Here is a 19,743-nt window from a genome sequence, read left to right as displayed (position 1 = left end):
GGTATTTTGGCCCATTTCTCTATGCAGATCTCCTTTAGAGCAGTGATGTTTTGGGCAACACAGACTTTAAACTTTCTCTAAAGACTTTCTATAGGGGTGAGATCTGGACACTGACTAGGTCACACCAGAACCTTAAAATGCTTCTTACGAAGGCACTCTTTAGTTACCTGGGTGGTGTGTTTGAGGTCATTGTCATGCTGAAAGATGCAGCCATGTTTCATCCTCAATGCCCTGCCGATGGAAGGAGCTTTTCACTCAAAATCTAACATTACATGTTTCCATTCATTCTTTCCTTTACATGAATCAGCCCCAAAGGAAGGTGTTTCCACCCCCTTGCTTCACAGTCGATATGGTGTTCTTTGAATGCAACTCAGCATTCTTTCTCCTCCAAACACAAAAAGTTGAGTTTTTACCAAAAAGTTATATTTTGCTTTCATCGAACCATATGACATTCACATAATCCACTTTTGGATCGTCCAAATGCTCTCTAGTAAACTTCACAGGGCCTTGACATGTACTGGCTGAAGCAGGGGGACACGTCTGGCACTGCAGCATTTGAGTCCCTAGCGGTGGTGTTAATGATGGTAGCCTTTGTTACTTTGGTCCAAGCTCTATGCAGGTCATTCGCTAGGTCCCCCGTGTGGTTCTGGGATTTCGGCTTACAGTTCTTGGGATCGTTTTGACCACACGGGGTAAGATATTGCGTGTAGCCCCAGATTAAGGAATCAGATCAGTGGTCTTGTATGTATTGCATTTTCTAATAATTGCTCCCGCAGTTGATTTCTTTACACCAAGCTGCTTACCTATTGCAGATTCAGTCTTCCAAGCCTGATGCAGATCTACAATTTTGTTTCTGGTATCTTTTGACAGCTCTTTGGTCTTGGCCATAGTGGACTTGTGTGACTGTGACTGCTTGAGGCTGTGGACAGGTGTCTTTTATACTGATCAGTGGTATAAAGAGTATTGAAAAATCATACTTAAGTAAAAGCACCATTACTTGCCTAAAAATGTAGTGCAAGTAGAGTAAAAGTATCTGTTGTAAATATTGCTCAAAGTATGAGTGAAAAGTAAAAACCTTTCAATAGTACTCAAGAGTAGTGAGTATAGTGGACAATGTTATTTTAATGTCCAATAACGTCGTCAAATTACGTTAAAATGACAAGCTGTAACATCGTTAGACGTTGATATTTGGTTGATTTTAGGTTGAATGTTGGACATTGACGTCGACCTGATGTTGGGTTCTGATGTCAACCCGCTTTACATTTCCAAACAAAATGCAATGTCCCCACGACGTTGGAGTACAAGGTCAATCTGACATCATGTTGACGTCTTGTGCCTGCTGGGTGTTTAAGGTCATTTCTATTATGATACAGTAAACATTCGTCATTTTTTCACATGCATCTAAACAGTCTCTGGGTCAATGTGTGTAAAGATTTTGAACATCATCTTGGACCATTTTAATGCTTCCAAATGGTTTGCTGCAATTATAAGTAGTTCATGTCTTGAGTTCATTATGATGTGATTTTTCCTCTGTGCGATTTAATTGGACTGGAATCACCAGTCTGATTTTATTAATCCCTAGAAAAAAATAAAGTAGTGAATGCAGGTTAAGGGAAAGTAGTGGAGTAAAAGTACAGAGACAGCACTAAAAATGTACTCAAGGGGAAGTAAAAGTACACATTTTTAAAACTACTTAGTACATTTCAATTCCTGAGAAATACTATTTAAGCACAGTATTTTGTATATTCGTAATCTGTTACTTTACACCGCTAATACGAGTTCAAACAGATGCCATTAGGTAACAAGTAGAGGACAGTGCCTCTTAAAAAAGAAGTTACAGGTCTGTAAGAACCAGAAATATTGCTTGTTTGTAGGTGACCCAATTCTTTCTTTAGCCAGAAATTTACAAATTTATTTAATAAATATCCTACAATGTGATTTTCTGTTTTTTTTTCTTATTTTGTCTCTCATAGTTGAGGTATACCTACTGTATGATGAAAATTACAGGCCATTACAGGTCTCATCTTTTTAAGTAGGAGAACTTGCTCAATTGGTGGCTGACTAAAGGCATAGAATTCTCAAGGACGGAGGGGACATGTCCCCATCAATTACTGAAATGTCCCTACCAATAATATAATGGACTTCAAAATAAAATAATGCTCTGTCAACTCTTAGTAAGTCAAGTTTGCTATGAGTTTGCCATAAAACTATTAACCAAGGGTTTGCAATTAATCGAAATTCGGTTTCGATTCCAGCCTCCATGATTTTGAGAAACAATAATCGGTATAAAACAGTTAAATTGCGTCACACACCTCTCTGAATTTATCTACATTAATACCTCCTCATAGCCCGAATGCAGTAAAGTCATGTGAACCGACTTTTGCAGCATGGGACGAAATTATTATTTGTATTTATAAGTGTTTATTATATTTTATTAAGTATTTTATTAATGTTTTTTTTAAAGTTTGTGCCGTTTAATGCAGCTTTAGGAATGTATTTCTCCACCAATGTCAAGAGTAAATCTACGCCCTTGTGGCTAAGTAAATACATATTTGCCCCACTCTATATGATGATGTTTGTTATTAGTTGAGTACATTATGTTCTGTTTTTCATCCTATTGAATTCATATTTCAGTCAAATCACACCAGAGTTCCTATAAAAGAGAACCAAGACCTGTTTTTTCTTGGTTCTCTGTCTGTGGTTTCATATGGCAGTGCTTACATTTATAGAAATGAACCACACTAACATTATAACATCATTTTTACTGACCAAAACCCACTACGACATACCCTCACTTGTTTTTAGGTCAAGCCTTTTATATGTTCACATGTATGTTTTCCTTTCAAACAACATATTTAGCAGCAAAGGAAGTGGGATTACTCAGTCAGGTGTATAAATAAGTTTCATATAACCGCATCATATACGTTATGCCTAGTTTGCCTCTCAAAGTGTAATTCTACAGCTCGAAATAAATGCTCCTTAAGCATCGCCTGGTGCACATTTGAATATGTAAATGATAGTAGGACTAAATGGAGACTGTTGTACGCTGATGTAAGAGTGATGAGTCATGCCTTGGGTCGAGCGAGCAGTTGTTGCGGTGACGGCCTCTGATTTGGGTGGGAAGCTGCAGTGTGGCTGCTCACGCCTCTTCCATTAGATGAGTAACACCACCCCACTGAGTGAATAGTACTGATTCTCTGTAGGACTGTTGCAGCCAGTGCCAAGAAGCTCTGCTGAAGTAAACCTACAGTCATCGGCAGTGCAGTCTGCAGAGTTCAAATCCAAAACGGAGAGGGAGAGGATTTAATAAAAGGACAGTGAAGGTCAGATTCAGTGCATTAGGCTAGTGTGTGGGTGGGTGCGTGGGTCACGTTGTGGGGACCAAATGCCAACTGTGCCCTCAAGGGAATTGGTTTAAAGAGAAAGTTACTCAAAAATGTTAGAATCCTGTTACTTAATTTATATAACCTGTAATGAACCTTATTGACATTTATGCCTGTTAGAGAAACACCACACACAATGTACGGTTCAAAAGAGAAATGCTTTATTTATTCTAAGAACAGGAGCTAATAAGATGCGGGTATCAGGGCGAGAGATATAGGTCAAAGGCTACACGCGATTGACATCCCCACTTCTTTAGACACGGTGAGTTAAACAAACTACTGCAACAGTGTTTCAAATAGCACCCCACACCTCAATCTACACTGCACACAAAATTAAGGCGCATCCTCTATAATCATATATCCCCCCCGCACCCGCCTCCCGTACTAATACTTTTCACGCACATAACAAATCACACTCTACATACACAGACAAACACAAATAAAGGTTTAAAAAGACTTCCCTTCACACCGCCTTCTAGACCCAGCCAAGGAGGAAGGCACCAGCGTTATCACACAGAGCCGAATAGGGCTCCTTTCTCATTATATGCTCCGTCCGTCCGCAGCTTGGAGGCGTGGCCAGGATAATCAGTTCATTCATAAAAGAAGGAGAAGTCGGGGCTGGACTCCATGATTCGCTCCCAACACCCGACTGCATCATGAGCGAGGCTTAAACCGAGGTAGTGGGCAGCTAAACATTTAATATCCCCCCCTAACTTGACTATCTCCCATAGACAGCCCTATCTAACTACCTATCTTCATCTCCGGAGGGCATATTGCCCCCACAACTCACCACCTCAGAGTTTTTGTTTCTTTCCCGCACGCCTCTTTTAAAGAGTCTCATCAGAAGCGGTTCACAGGTGAATCCACTCATGTAAGTCACATGGTCCTCGATCTTAACATTCCACAAACCTGTAGAAATATTTGAAGGCAAAATAGATTCTAGACGCATGGCCAATAATTTGGATAAAATGATAAAATCAATATTTGTCACGATTACCAGTGATCGTACTTCATAAGAGCGCAGGACTTCATTCACAATAACCATGGACTACAAATCTGCCATTTCTGGACTACATTTTCATACATGCACACCATTCAGTTTGCCGAGACTTGTTTACTGTAAGTAGCACTACAACGTGTTTCCTAGTCTTGTTATCTTGTGTACCGATCGTTAGCCTTGTTAGCCTCCTTATCTTAGTCTGCCGCGAGCCTTCTGACCACTCGCCTGATCCTATGACAACGATTCAGGACGTCTCTTGTATATCTGTTTGCACCTGTGCTGACCTTTGCTTGCCTGACTTTGAATAAACCTGCATGTGGATCCAAACTTCTGCTGTTAGTGTCACTCCCCGTGGTTATAATATTAAGCAAACTCATAGGATGATATGAAGAGCAGTCTAAGGGATTTAAAAAAAATCTTTTTAGATCAATCTCTTTGATCTTAAAAAAAGATTTTAAAAAAATCCCTTTGACTGATTTATTGTTTGTGGGAGTTTTGATGATTTAAATGATTCATTGTACATATCTATTAATAGGGGGCCCAATTTATTGAAAATGCTTTTATAAAATTCCACTGGAAATCCGTCTGGTCCAGGACATTTGCCACCTTGCATAAATGAAACAGATTTAGCAATTTCCTCTATAGTCAGGTGTAATTTCAACTGATCAGCCAATTTGGAATCAACTGTGGGAATACTAAAGGAACTAAAAAAATTATCAATGTTTGAGAGGTTAGCAGTTTGCTCAGATGCATAAAGAGAAGTATAATATTCCTTAAAATGATTATTAATTAGTTTGGGATCTGTTGTTTTGGCTAAAGGTGTTTTAATCTGGGGGATAAAATGGGAGAATTTTCCTGCCCCAGTTGGAGTGCTAATAACCTAATTGCTTTATCCCCCTCTTCATATTGCCTAGATCTAGTTCTGAGAAGTAAATTCTCCATATAACTTGTTGAGAGAATACTCAGCTTGTAATAATTGACGTTCCTTAAAAATGTCAGAGGATGGCGTAGCAGCGTATATATTATCTAATTGAGTTATTTTCTCTGTTATCTCAGAATACCACTTTTTATTTAACTTTATCTTATGAGCAGTATATGAAATAATTTCACCTCCAAGAAATGCCTTCAGAGCCTACCAAAGAAGAGATGCAGATATCTCAAGACTGCTATTTGTGAATATGAAAAAATCTATTTGATTAGAAATAAATTTCACAAATCTATGATTTGATAACCTTCGAGTATATAATCGCCACAGTGTGCGTGTGCCATACAGCCCTTCAAAGTAGATATTCATAGTAATAAGTGGTGCATGGTCCGATATTACAGTAGCCTTATAGTCACATGATTTGACAGATGGGATAAGTCTGTTATCTATGAAAAAATAATCAATGCATGTAAATGTTTGGTGGATATGGGGGAAATAAAAGAAAATGCTTTACCAGATGGATTTAAAAAACGCAAAGGGTCGAAAACTGATAGTTCTTCCATGCAGGACTGAATAACGCATGCAGATTTTGTGGGTGTACTACGTTTGAGGGAAGAGCAATCAAGGTCAGGATTAAGCCAACAATTAAAGTCCCCTCCTAAAACAATAAAATATGAGGAAGTGTCTGGCAGAGAAAATAAGTGCCTAAAGAAATTGTCATAATCCCAATTAGGGGCGTAAATGGTAACCAATAGAAGTGCAATATTACCAATTCTTCCAGATACTATGACAAATCTGCCATTTGGATCTTTTTTAACATCTGAACATATGAAGGGCACTGATTTGTATATTAGGATTGCTGTCCCTCTAGCTTTGCCCTGAAATGTGGAATGATAAACCTGGCCAACCCATCTTTTTTTTTTTTTTTTTAAACTGATGGTCTTTATTTGTAAGATGAGTCTCTTTGAGATAAACATTGTGTGCCCCTAAGTTGTGAAGGTGAGGCAACACCTTACTACGTTTCACTGGCTCATTTACCCCTTTGCAATTCCAACTAACAAATCTTGAGTTGTTACCTACTAGTTGACAGCTATTCTTAGATTGTGACATCTCTAAAGTAGAAGTATTAAAACAAGAGTACAAATAATAAAAAAACATCTCACAAAACATTGTGTATGGTTGGTACAAAAATAATAATAATGATAAAATAACCCCCCCACCCCACCTCAGCGTCTCCCCAAACAAGACACAAAGTTAACCCTTCCCATAACAACTTTCAAACAACACACTGTGGCAACACTGACGCTAACTAATAAAACTCACGTCATGTTGCTTCGGAGAAAGTAGCATTTATAAAGTATAAGTGAATAACAAACAAAACAGCAATAATTAAATTGTATTAAGTCCTATTTAGAAACATCGAACAGTTCAATAGAACAGTAGACATGCTATAGCGTTGAGTTGAGCTGTACTGTAGCTCCTAAATAAGGACGTATAGGCAGTCACACAGTAATTGGCCAGTATCATAATTTTTTTTTTTTTTTACGTCTGTCCATTTTATTCAGGCCAAAATTTGTCCCATTTGTAACGTTAACCTAGATGTCATTAACGTTACCTGAAGCAGTAGGCTTCATGTTTTTGCGAACGAAGTCCAGCGCGACAGATGAATCCATAAACTTGTGTGAGGCTCCATCGGGCAGCGTGATCCTCAGCAACGCAGGAAAGAGGAAGCCAAACTTGACTTCAGGAGACGAATGGAGCATACGTTTCTAACAAGGGTTTATCCTGAAGTAAGGAGATCTACTGTAAAAGTTGGACCACTTATTCAGTAGTACGCGAACCCTCAGGAAGACCCACCAGACGAAGATTATTTCTCCTAGAGTGCCCCTCCAAATCTTGGCACTTGGCGTCCAGATGTGTTACTCGATCACTGAGCGAAGTTATTAGTTTTTCGAGTTCCATCATACGGTCATTATGATCTGACAAAGCCTTCCAATTCTTTTACAGTGCTAGTGTTGACTTTGACCATCTGTTGCAAAGGCTCCAGTCAACCTTTGATGCCTGTTCGCACTGTAGTGATCTTAGAGAGTAAATCAGTAGATAATAAGTCTTCTGACAAGATTTTCTGACAAATCTCATTTTTGACAGAGTCCAACAATGTCTGAAGACAAGTGACTTTACTGGGTGAGTTTTCTCCGGAGTGTACACTAACCAAGGGCTCGTTAATATTGCCTGAGAGGAGCGGGGCTTTATCGCGGGCTCCTTTACCATCAGTTTTGGATCGAGACAACGTCATGTTTACAGCTTATAAAAAATGCAAGAGTAGCCTCCATGTTTAGGGCGCTAGTTTTAAGTAATGGAACAACAAAAAGTTTGTTGTGCTGTTTAATGCATGATTAAATCTGTTACCTTCTCCAGGAACGATTGAAAACACGTCCTACATTCTCACTGCACGATAGCTCAATAATATTTAGATCTGGTGACTGTACAGGCCATGTGAGATGTTCAACTTCACTTTCATGTTCAACCCACCCTGTCACCAGTTTTGCTGTATGTATTGGTGCATTATCATCCTAACACATGGTACCGCCTTCAGGAAACAATGTTTGAACCATTAAGTGTACACTGTCCTCCAGAATGGTTCTGTAGTTCATGACAGTGATGCGACCATCTAGCATAAGTATTGAGCCTAGGGAATGTCATGATATTGCAGCCCAAACCTTCGCTGATCCACCCCCATGTTTCATTCTGGACATGCAGCAGTCTTGGTGATCCTGTACGCTTCTTCTGGGCTTCTCCACATTATAACTCTCTCGAATGTGGGAAAAGCAGTAAAGGTGGACTCATCAGAGAACATTGTTTCACATTGTTTCACATGTTTCACATTGTCCACAGCCCAAGATTTTCGCTGCTGGCACCATTGAAACTGACGTTTAGCATTTGCAGGAGTGACCAAAGGTTTGGCTATATCCGCCTGGCCATGTATATTGACATGTGGAGCTACCGACAGAACAGTTTAAATGGAAACAGGAGAATGGAGGTGCACATTTAATTCTGCAGTGAGTTGGGAAGCTGTATTTTGTTTTTTGAATACAATCGGGGTTAGTACCTGGACAACCTTTTTAGAGAGCTTTCTCTTGCATCCACAGTTACTCCTGATGGATGCGATTCATCCTTCGTCGTGGTATGCTGACGTTATCCTGGATACTGTGGCTTTTCATACATTATAAAGACTTGCTGTCTTAATTACAAATGTGCCAGCCAGAAGTACACAAACAATTTGTCCTCTATTTAACTCACCCATAATGTTGTGTGCATTACAATATTTTAAGCAAAACTGTGCTATTACTCTGCTAATTTAACCTCCACACTCTGCTCTTACTGGTGGAATGTGCAATCAATGAAGATTGGCCAACAGGCTGGTCAAATTTAGCCATGAAAACTTGAAAACCTTGAAAACCCCAACATTAAATTGGCCAGTGTTTCAGTTTCATTGTCCAAATCCTATCTTAAATGACTGAAAAATATGGAATGCCACATTTGGCTATTTAAATCTGTGTGTATGTTTTAGAACAGTTTTCAAAAAAAAGTTCTGTATTTTTCAGATTTTTAAAATATATTTAAGTTTATTGTTACTGTTCAGAAAGAATACGTCAGTATTTTCATGAGACATTTGCTCCATCACAACAAATCTGTAAACACATGTAAAAACACATCTTGATTTCTAATCTAAACAAGGCCTCTGCGGGGGTGATTAATCGCTAAGCTAATTGCTGGGTGGTTACTAATGAGAAGACTGTGCTGGTGTTACAGTGTGTGTAATTGTGTCCTAAGGGACCCCGATATCCTCATGCTCTGTCTAGAGTTAATGTGATGTGTCTGAGAAATCGAATACTGTCTTATTTGTCAAGCTCTATCTGTCTACATGGTGTCACTGAGCCACAGGGTAAAAAGATTTCTGAGTAACAGTAAAATATTTTTTTGAAATCTAGATGGACCACATCAGCATAACATTAACAGTACCACTAGCTATATTTCGCATTTTGGAATATTGCATAAAAATGCTTGAAGGAAACCCCAAGATGTGCATTCATTTTGAAAATGCACATTAAACATGTGCCCATTTAAGTAGGATAAACTTTTTATCTGATCAGAGAAAATGCGCAAAAACTATGACGTTAACACATTCAATAAATAAATTTCATTATGTACATCAAAAAATGTATGCAAAATTTATTAGAAGAGACCATGTGATTACAATAATTTTTAAACATAAGAAATGTTGTTTTGGTCATTCTAAAATGCCTTAGCTAAAGGCTGTCATCAAATTGGTTCAGTAAATTTTCCTCCCAGAACTGTCTTGAACGACTGCACTTCCAAATAGGGGTCTTGCGTCTCCAAAAGCTTTTTAAATATTAGTTTATTGTATAAGCAAAAATGCTCATCGTGGCTTCTCCAAATGCAACAAACTCTTTCATTCATTTTCCTTTGGCTTAGTCCCTGATTTATCAGGTGGAGCTACAGCGGAATGATTCACCAACAAATAATATTTTGGTTATATTGAAACAACGAAAATAGATAAGGTGTTTGTTTTAATGGCACAAACCAGCACAAATCCAACACAAACAAATGAAACCAGTTTTGTGTGATTTAGAGGAAATGGGGTACATAGCGACACCATGGCTCCCGAAATATTTTGATTAGGCAATAACTAAACAATAAAAAAAGAGACAATGTTTATTTTAACGGCGCAAACCAGCACAAATCCAACACAAACAAATGACACCAGTTTTGTGTGATTTACAGGAAATGGGGTACAGAGTGACATCATGGCTCTCGAAATATTTTGATTAGGCAATAACTAAACAATAAAAATAGATACAGTGTCTGGTTTAATGGCAAAGACCAGGACAAATCTAGCACAAACAAATGACACCAGTTTTGTGTGATTTAGAGCAAATGGTGTACAGAGCGACATCATGGCTCCCGAAATATTTTGATTAGGCAATAACTAAACAATAAAAAAAGAGACAATGTTTATTTTAACGGCGCAAACCAGCACAAATCCAACACAAACAAATGACACCAGTTTTGTGTGATTTACAGGAAATGGGGTACAGAGTGACATCATGGCTCTCGAAATATTTTGATTAGGCAATAACTAAACAATAAAAATAGATACAGTGTCTGGTTTAATGGCAAAGACCAGGACAAATCTAGCACAAACAAATGACACCAGTTTTGTGTGATTTAGAGCAAATGGTGTACAGAGCGACATCATGGCTCCCGAAATATTTTGATTAGGCAATAACTAAACAATAAAAAAGAGACATGTTTATTTTAAAGGCACAAATCCAGCACAAACAAATTACACCAGTTTTGTGCAATTTAGACAACCTGTGGTGGAGAGTGACGTCATGACTCATAAAATACTTTAATTATATCTAAACAACGAAAATAGATAAAGTGTTTGTTTTAATGGCACCAACCAACTTAAATCTGGCTCAAACGAATGACAACAATTTGGTGCGATTTATAGGAAATGAGGTGGAGAGTGACATTATGGCTCCCGAAATATTTAGCTTATGTCTAAATGAGAAAAAACAGATAGTGTGTTTGTTTTAACGGCACAAACCAGCACAAATCGAGCACAAACAACCTGTGGTGATTTAAAGTGATTTGAGCAACATGGGGTGGAAAATGACGTCACATGATCAAAAAGCAATGCTTAATATCTTTGACCCAAACCAGCACAAATGTTTGCTTTCGCAGCACAAATCAGCACAAGCGAATGGCATAGTTTTTTGGGGATTATTTGTTTTTATGAAGTGCCAACTTCACAGAGGGACAACTATGGTATATGTTTTATGCAGTGGATGCCCTTTCAGCTGGGAAAGCAGCAAACTATTTTTGATATTTGGTGCCAGTTTCTCAGGAAGGGAGGATTTTGTTCTCTTTGATTCATTGGATGGGAACGGTGCTTTATTCACAAATATTTTATGCAATATTCCAGTTCTGCCCTTAAGTTTAATTCACATCTTTAGATAAATACATGGCTAGCGAAGCATTGTTCGCATTGCAACTAGTGTGGTAAAATCGATGTCTCAGAGAAATATGTGGAGAAAAAAACATCTTGAGCATACCGAACATCTGTGAGTGGGTTTTGTCATCTAGTTCTGAATGAATGTCTGTAGTGCATATGTGAAATGCTTCTGTCATTCTAACACAGAATGGCAGATGGTCTTGTTTCTTAATCATGGTCATGGTGCTTAAGCACTAAATCCTCGCTGGAACAATGCAACCAGACTTTAGCTTTAGTTTTCGCCTGACCACCTCAAACACTCGCTTTTACTGACACATTCACTTGTCCCAATCTCTTGAGCAGGCACCCTGGGCTCGTCTTCATCAGCTGTTATTGAGGGTTTTCCATCAGTCGCCTCTAAGAGTCTATAATCAATGCTTCCTGCTAAGTAGAGTAACTCCAAATGCGATTATGAAAGTGATCGGTTAAAATAGATTATAAACGTTCATCAGAATGCTTTAACCGTCTTGCAATTACTGTGTGATTTCAAAGTCTGGATGATGTCCTTAGTGTCCTGTTTGGCAAATTAAAAACTCATAAATGAAACTCTAACGCATAACCTTGCATAATTGTAGAACTAGATTCATAATCATTCAGCTGTTCATTCATTTCAATCATCAGCAATGAATAGAAATGATTTCATCTGTATTCAGCTGGATATCACTGAGTGGTAGATATTCACATCCATTTATGTATCTGAAATTGCATGGAGTGGTTTAGGAGGACATAAATGGAGAGTCAATACAAAAATAAAAGCTTGCTGGTAATTTACTCACCCTCAGGCCATCCAGGATGTGACTTGTTTCTTCAGTAGGACATTGAAGAAGATTTTTTAGAAATAACCGTACACAAAATGATCGTTCTGTGTAAGAAACTGAACATTATTATTAGGCCTGCACATTATATCATTTCAGCATCGATACCGCAATGTGTGTGTCTGCAGTAGTCACATTGCAGGATCTGCAATGTTGAGTTGGGATTATAGTTGATCAGCACAACAGTTGAGAATACATGAGATTTGTGGAGTCATTCCAAAGTATAACCATAACAGAGTGAATATTTATCCTTTGCGTGTGTTTTAAAAGCATTTGAAAAAAATTTAAAGCATTCGGGCACAAAGATGTAAACTGTTCAGTTTTCATTGCATTAATAAATGAAATGTATTTTTTTTAAATAATTGTTTTGTGTATGATTTTCTGTTCGAAACAAATTAATCAAATCACATCAAATGCAGCATTTATAACTTTAATGACAAATAATCTTTGTAAAATTATTCTTCATTAAAGTTACAAGTGTTGTATTTTAGTTGTTATTAATGCTATGAAGACTATACAGTGTTATTTAACATTTCATCATTCAATTGTTGTACCTGAATACTGGCTCTGGAAACCATAAAGTCAAAGTTTCTTTAACTTTTCTTTGCTAAATTGTAATAATTCTTGCTTGCGATTCGTTTATTATTATTTATACATGGTTTACACCCTTACAAAATCCCCTCAAACTATTTAGATTGTGAATTCCCCAGAAAAAGCTATTTAAGTCATCTGGTGAAATTGTATTCATATTGAAATATATAATTGAAGAAAAACAAAATATCGCAATGTCAGATTTTTCCAATATCATGCAGCTCTAATTATTACCCTTAAACTTAGCAAACAATCCTGAGTGAATTCCAGACAATATAGAGCATGAGCTTCCAGATGCACATAATGATGTCTTTATGGGTGACACATGACCTCTCTCTACATTGGAAACATACAGCACCAGATCATGTGTGAGCCCTTGCACATGCCATTAGCTTTGATTGGATATATGATTTTTTGACTTTCCAGGTAATCACTGACATTCATTTTCTGAATCACTAAGGACCATGGTGTTAAAGATCTTCTTCAATGTTCTACCGCAGAAAAATCACTTAAATTGTGGATGGCCTGGTGGTGAAAGTATTTAAAGCAAAATGTTGGGAGAAGGGTGGCATGGTGGCACAGTGGGTAGCACTGTCGCCTCACAGCAAGAAGGTCACTGGTTTGAGCCTCGGCGGGGGTCAGTTGGCATTGCTGTGTGGAAATTGCATGTCTAAAGACATGTGATATAGGTGAATTGGGTAAACCAAATTGTCCGTAGTGTACTGTATGTCTGTAAATGGGAGTGTATGGGTGTTTCCCAATGATGGGTTGCAGCTGGAAGAGCATGCGCTGCGTAAAACATATGCTGGATAAGTTGGCGGTTTATTCTGCTGTGGCGACCCCAGATTAATAAAGGCACTAAGGCGAAAAGAAAATGAACGAATGTTGGAAGAATTAATGGAATTAATGAACTTAACAGACATTTACTGGACAACAAACAATGCATAAAGTGGAGGCTTTCACTAGTGTGGTCAAGTTATTTTATTAATCGATAAAACTTACATTAGTTTTGTCAGCTTAACAGCTAGTTTGCTGTTAACAGCTAGCTTAACTGTTTAGTTTGCAGTTTTAAGCCTTATAATCATTAATTAATTCATTTATTAATTCATCAGGAGATACCACAGCAGAATGAACCGCCAATTTATCTAGCAACCCAGTACTGGGAAACACCCATACACTCTCACATTCACACTTATACACTACGGCCAATTTAGTTCGTTTTTTTATTTAGTTTCAGTTGATCTGTAGCGCATGTCCTGGGATGGTGGGGGAAACTGGAGCACCCGGAGAAAACCCACACCAACACGGGAAGAACATGCAAACTCTACACAGAGATGCCGTCTGATCCAGCCTGGATACAAACCATTCACCTTCTTTCTGTGATGCGACAGTGCTAACCACTGAGCCACCGTGTTGCCACCTTGTAATCAATGCAAAAAAAGATGTATAATTTAATGACAGTTATAAGACGGGTGGACTTTAAAAGGGTACCAGTGAGAATTAATATCCCTGTTAAAATGACACTTGTCATTTGGTTCCACCAGTGTGGCAAGAGGGATCCCTAATGTGTGTCTTTCAGAATGACAACTGCCTTTTAATTTCGTAAGGCATTTTAAAATATTGGATTTTGTGATGTCCACAGCTGGGTTCAAAAGACTTTATTTTCAGTGTACAAATTGCAAAAACTGATACAGCTTCTCTATATCATGTGGTGCATTGTTCTCTATTTGACCACTGTGTGCTTGAACATATTTAACAGCGTGTCCATTTCTGAAAAGTTGATTCATTCCAGCCCTTGGAAACATTCACATGATTTTTTAGTATCAACTAAAGCTAGTTGTCACATGGGGAAGTGAATCACAAGAACTGTCTCAGTTCTTGCATCTTAGCATCGGTTAGAAATGTCATTTTTATAAATAATAATAAAAAATATTCTTACATTAACATCTCTGTCAATATTTACAGTTGAAGTCAGAAGTATTAGCCCCCTTGTTTTTTCCCCCAATTTCTGTTTAACAGAGAGATTTATTCAACACATTCGCAACTTAATAGTTTTAATAACTCATTTCTAATTACTGATTTATTTTATCGTTGCCTTGATGACAGTAAATAATATTTTTTTCAAGACACTTCTATATAGCTTAAAGTGACATTCAAAGACTAAACTAGGTTAATTATTTTAACTAGGCAGGTTAGGGTAATTAGGCAAGTTATTGTATAACGATGGTTTGAAAAAAACATATAGCTTAAAAGGGCTAATAATTTTGACCTTAAAATGGTCATTAAAAATTAAAAACCGATTTTATTCTAGCCAAAATAAATCAAATAATAAAAAATATTAGACATACTGTGAAAATTTCCTTGCTCTGTTCAACATAATTCTGGGGTTAATAATTCTGACTTCAACTGTATACAGTATGTACATATCTTCTTCAAAAATGTTCAGCCCTAAAAGTGTGACATAGAGCAAGGGCTAAAGATTTACATTTATAATTTATCAAAATAGGTGGCACTGTCGTCTCACAGCAAGAAGGTCTCTGGTTCGAGCTTCTGTTGGGTCAGTCTGCATTTCTGTGTGGAGTTTACATGTTCTCCCTGTATGCGTGTGGGGTTCCTCTGGGTGCCACATTTTCTCCTACAAGTTTAAAGACATGTACCGTTGGTGAATTGGCTAAGCTAACATTGTCCTTAGTGTATGTGTGTTCCCCAGTGATGGGTTGCAGCTGGAAGGGCATCTCCTGTATAAAACGTGCTGGATAGTTTGTGGTTCATTCCGTTTTGGCGACCCCTGAATAATAAAGAAAATGAATTATTTAACAAAATAATTATATACTGATGAGTGTTGTGAGGACGTTGAACACTTGTTAAAGAATGCAAAGTTTCATTCTCTTAACAAACTGCATTTTTTTAGAAATATACGCACACTTGGTCAAAACCAAATGTGTTCAGGGTTAATAACAATTTTTATTTTGTATACCACTATTTGATGTTAAATATTCTTCTTCTTCTTTTTTTTTGAAAGGGATTGTTTTAAAACTATGCCTCCATCTCTTTTGTGAGTATCCATTGCCACAACAAATCCCATTTTGAGACACCGAAAATCTCTTTAATAGTCTACTATATTCCCTGAGAATGTCAGATAAAAATGTTTAAAATACCTCTTTGCAGCTAAGATTTAAACGTTTGCACCTTTAATAAAATGGACTTCGAGAAACAACCCACCCTAAAAAACATTCACTGTCGTAAAAAAGTGACAACCAGCCTCAGTCTTCACCGCGGCTTTGATCAGGCTACAATAAATGACTCACGCAGCAACGGACAAATGTTCTGTTTGCACCAATGCCTGAAGACGAATATAAAATAAGTGCAGTAAACCGAGCATTCATCCTCCCATCCAGGGACTTAATCACACGCATCCCACGTCTCAGTGTATATAAGCGCTCTCATACTGGAGATCCTCCTCTGCTTTGACAGGCGCTGAACGCTCAGCCTCTAGTACGAAAGCGCGAGCCCGGCGCACGTCAAAACCGCCCGCATCTTTCCAAAGCAAGACCGAAACCGAATCCCAGCATCTTTTTTTGGTTGCAGTCCGAGGGTTCTCGTTTGTGCAGCGAGCTCCTGGACCAGTTCGGACTGTCTAAAAGCGGCTAGTGTTGAAGGACAGAAGAGGAGCTGGTTTCGATAGCGGGACAAAAGATGCTGCTTGGTCTTCAGTGACGGTTCTGGTCCACCTTATGGGTTTTACACACAGAAACACAGCACTGCACTCGTGTTCTTGGTCACGAGTTTAAAACGGGATCCGTTTGTGCTTCTTTTGTCTCCCACGTGCGAAAAAGTGGATCCGAATTTGAGGTGAGAGTCTTGTGCTTGTTCCTGCTTTTGTTCTTTTGTTTACTCTGCTGCGTTTATATATATTTTTTGGCTGGAAGGTTTTGAAATCGGAGTGTGTAATTCTCAGCTGGGATGCTGAGGGACGTCCTGATATACAGTTGCTTTTTTCCTGCTAGATATGATGCATCTTATTAATTACTCAAGTTTACATCATGTTAAAAAAGTATCATTGATTAAATGGGTACTTTTTAGCGTTCTTCTAGCGTGATTATTTTTCCATGGATACAGCTGCGTTACAATGTGGTATTTTTTTAGCCAAGCGTTAGCTCGGATTGAAAAGAGTTAATTCATATACTATAGAATGAATGGCAGCTATGACGCGGGGAGTTAAAGTAAATGATTCTTGACAAGCCTATATTAAAAAAAGAACCATATGCAATTAATTCCACGGGTATTTCGGTGATTTCTTTAAAGAAACATAGCGGAGTTGATTTTTTTTCCTGTCACAAAGGAGCGCGTTTTCTGAAGTCGGGGTTTCTCCCCTTTCACGATAACTCGGAGCGAGTATGTGTGTGTGTTTGTGTGTGTGTGTGTGTGACATGGAAAAGCCGGAATGGATTTACAGATGGATTTTTAATGTTGAGATGAATAGTGGAACCTTTAAGTTGATAGAGCAGGTGTAACCTATTCTGCTACAGTATCATGTGCATACCCAGCAAACAATTGTGTTTAAAGGAGATCTAGTATACATCTAAACTATTCAGCTTGGCTGAAGCAAGGCTGAACTTGGGCTGACAGTCAAAATCTATTCATTTAGGAATAGCTCAAACAGACAGATTAGGCAGACTTTATATGTGTAGTCATCCATTCCTGTTTATTTGATGACTATATTCTAGTTTTGGCCTATTCTTAGACATCTATTAGATTTTCACTGACAGCCAAAATTTAGCCTTGTTTTAGCCAAGATGACTATGTGTAGACATCTATTAGACATCTATTAGACATCTTTTAAAAACAAACAAAAAAATGCTTTCTGGGTATAGTAGCTCCTGCTGTAAATAAACATGCCTAAATCACATAGAAGCATGCAAATCTGTTGTCTTCTCCTATCTGATAATGTTTTAAAAGACAGCCATACAATATTTGTAAATAGCCCAAAAATTCAGTGATGCGATTAGTGGTATATCAATTGATTTACCAATATAAAGATGTCTGTTGCCTATTTTACACAACCAGACTCAGTAAGGCTATATTTCTCAAATACAATATTTGAGCTCTCTGAAACGATTTACTTCATTTTGCAATGTGAAAGTAAATTAAACTATGTATATTAAACTATGAATATGTATCGTTAGTCATTTGATTGAAACGATCATGTCACTGTGGCCAGGGGCGGACTTAACCAATAAGTGAGGTAAGCAGCTGCTTAGGGCCCCAGGGAATTGCGTGGCCCAAAGCCAAGAAGCCTATATTAATCATATAGCTCTTTTATGAATTTTCTATCATATGATGTAAAATTTGTCTACAACCGTTGAGACTTAAACATTATTACTTTTTTTTCAAAATTGGAACGTTCCTTCTGTACTGCACATGCAAATATTAAAATTTGATCACAAACATGGCCAATTAACTGTACATGGTTGGTTTGTGAACTTAAGGTACTTGAACATGCAAATTATTCACCAAAAACCACACACACACACACACACACACACACACACACACACACACACACACACACACACACACACACATACCTTGAATTGCGTTGGGCCCGCCAAAGTCCGCCCCTGCCTGTGGTACAAATAGTTCACCAGCTAACTTAAAACATAACTCTGAAGCATAACTACTATTATTTGCCATTAACTTATCATTTATTAATTGTTGAACTGTTGCATAAACAATATCACTGTCATTTGGATTTGCTTAATATCAGTATGACCTGATGACATGCACTGGCTGAGACATCTGTATTGCACATCCATAACTGTCAACATTGGGATGTGAAAATAATGCCCACCATGAAATCCAAAAAGATTCCCCAAATATGTTCACCTGGAGCTGTTTCATTGTAAATAAACAGTTAAACGGTCAGTCGCATGTTTTATTATTATTATTTACCAAAGAAAAAATACATAGTATACATTAGCAACTAATAAATTAGCAAACCGTTTAGTTTATTAAAATTAATAGCTATTATAAAAAAATAGAATCTAGTTATCAAATCTCATTAATCTTTTCTTCACTGTAAAACTTATACATTCTCATGAAAGAGCATCGAATGAATCTCATTTATTTAGATTTTTCATTTGATTACATTAACTGGCGTCACTTTAAAAATGCACACATCTAGCATTATGATGAAAGAATTCGATTGCTTTCCTAACTTTTTAGGCTCATTTAGGACAAAATTAGTTTTGTTTAAAAAAAATCCACCAGGATCAACATCTTTAGAAGTTATTATTATTAACTATGTGTATATGTCTGTTCAAACCCAGACTTTCGCTCCTCTTCAAATCGCGTGTACAGAATGCGTTTGGGAAACAGCGTCTACTTTATCACTATGGAGCACGTCAGCTGACAGTCACGCACTACTATATGACTGTTTTGAAGATTGCATAGAAGGGGCGACAGCACCTGTAATGAAAAGAAGGGTAATGTCTCCATTTTTATATTTATTTTAAAGTGTTTTCATGCCTAAATAAAACAAAAGCACGGAACAGACTCACATTTAAGAGCAAGGCGTGTCCCCTGGTCGTTTGGCGATATGGGTTGCGTAAAGGGAGGATCGACTTTTTAATGTTTATTGCCACCCTTCATAGAAAGTTTGAAAATACAGGAGAAATACAGGAAAATACCTTTACGGGATGATAGCGAGATTGAACTGTAAAATACTGAAGATTCCAATCCAATATGCACATCAGATGTGACAATTTCAGTTTAAGATAGCAAGTCAAAACATTTATTCCAATCATAAGACAGGCAAAAGTTTACTTCAAGAATGAAGAATGAGTGGTTTTGATTGCAATCAATGTGCATTGCAAAAACGAAAGTATAGCAAAAAATAAAAATAAAGAAAACAAACAGTAGTAAAAACTCTTAATATGAAGCATTTA

The 19,743-nt window shown here is 37.6% G+C and overlaps 2 protein-coding genes across 8 annotated transcripts in view; both read left to right on the top strand.

Moving 5' to 3' along the window:
• The window catches only part of lepr (leptin receptor), an 847,758-nt gene that overhangs the window by 113,643 nt on the left and 714,372 nt on the right, over window positions 1-19,743 (top strand). The gene's annotated exons all lie outside the window — the stretch shown is intronic.
• Window positions 1-19,743, top strand: part of pde4ba (phosphodiesterase 4B, cAMP-specific a) — a 338,467-nt gene that overhangs the window by 21,420 nt on the left and 297,304 nt on the right. For 2 of the 7 annotated variants that reach the window (XM_087257476.1, XM_087257480.1), the window contains exon 1: window positions 16,257-16,648. The exons of the other annotated variants lie outside the window; for them this stretch is intronic. The gene's annotated coding sequence lies outside the window, so the exon portion shown is untranslated. Of the gene's footprint in view, window positions 1-16,256; window positions 16,649-19,743 lie in introns of those variants that run through there. 7 annotated transcript variants of the gene reach the window in all.

The sequence above is a fragment of the Danio rerio genome, chromosome 6 (assembly GCF_052040795.2).
Source record: "Danio rerio strain M-AB ecotype USA chromosome 6, GRCz13ab, whole genome shotgun sequence".
NCBI classification, from domain to species: domain Eukaryota; kingdom Metazoa; phylum Chordata; class Actinopteri; order Cypriniformes; family Danionidae; genus Danio; species Danio rerio.
The sequence above is the reverse complement of the archived record's forward strand: the minus strand, read 5'-3'. Positions and strand labels throughout refer to the sequence as shown.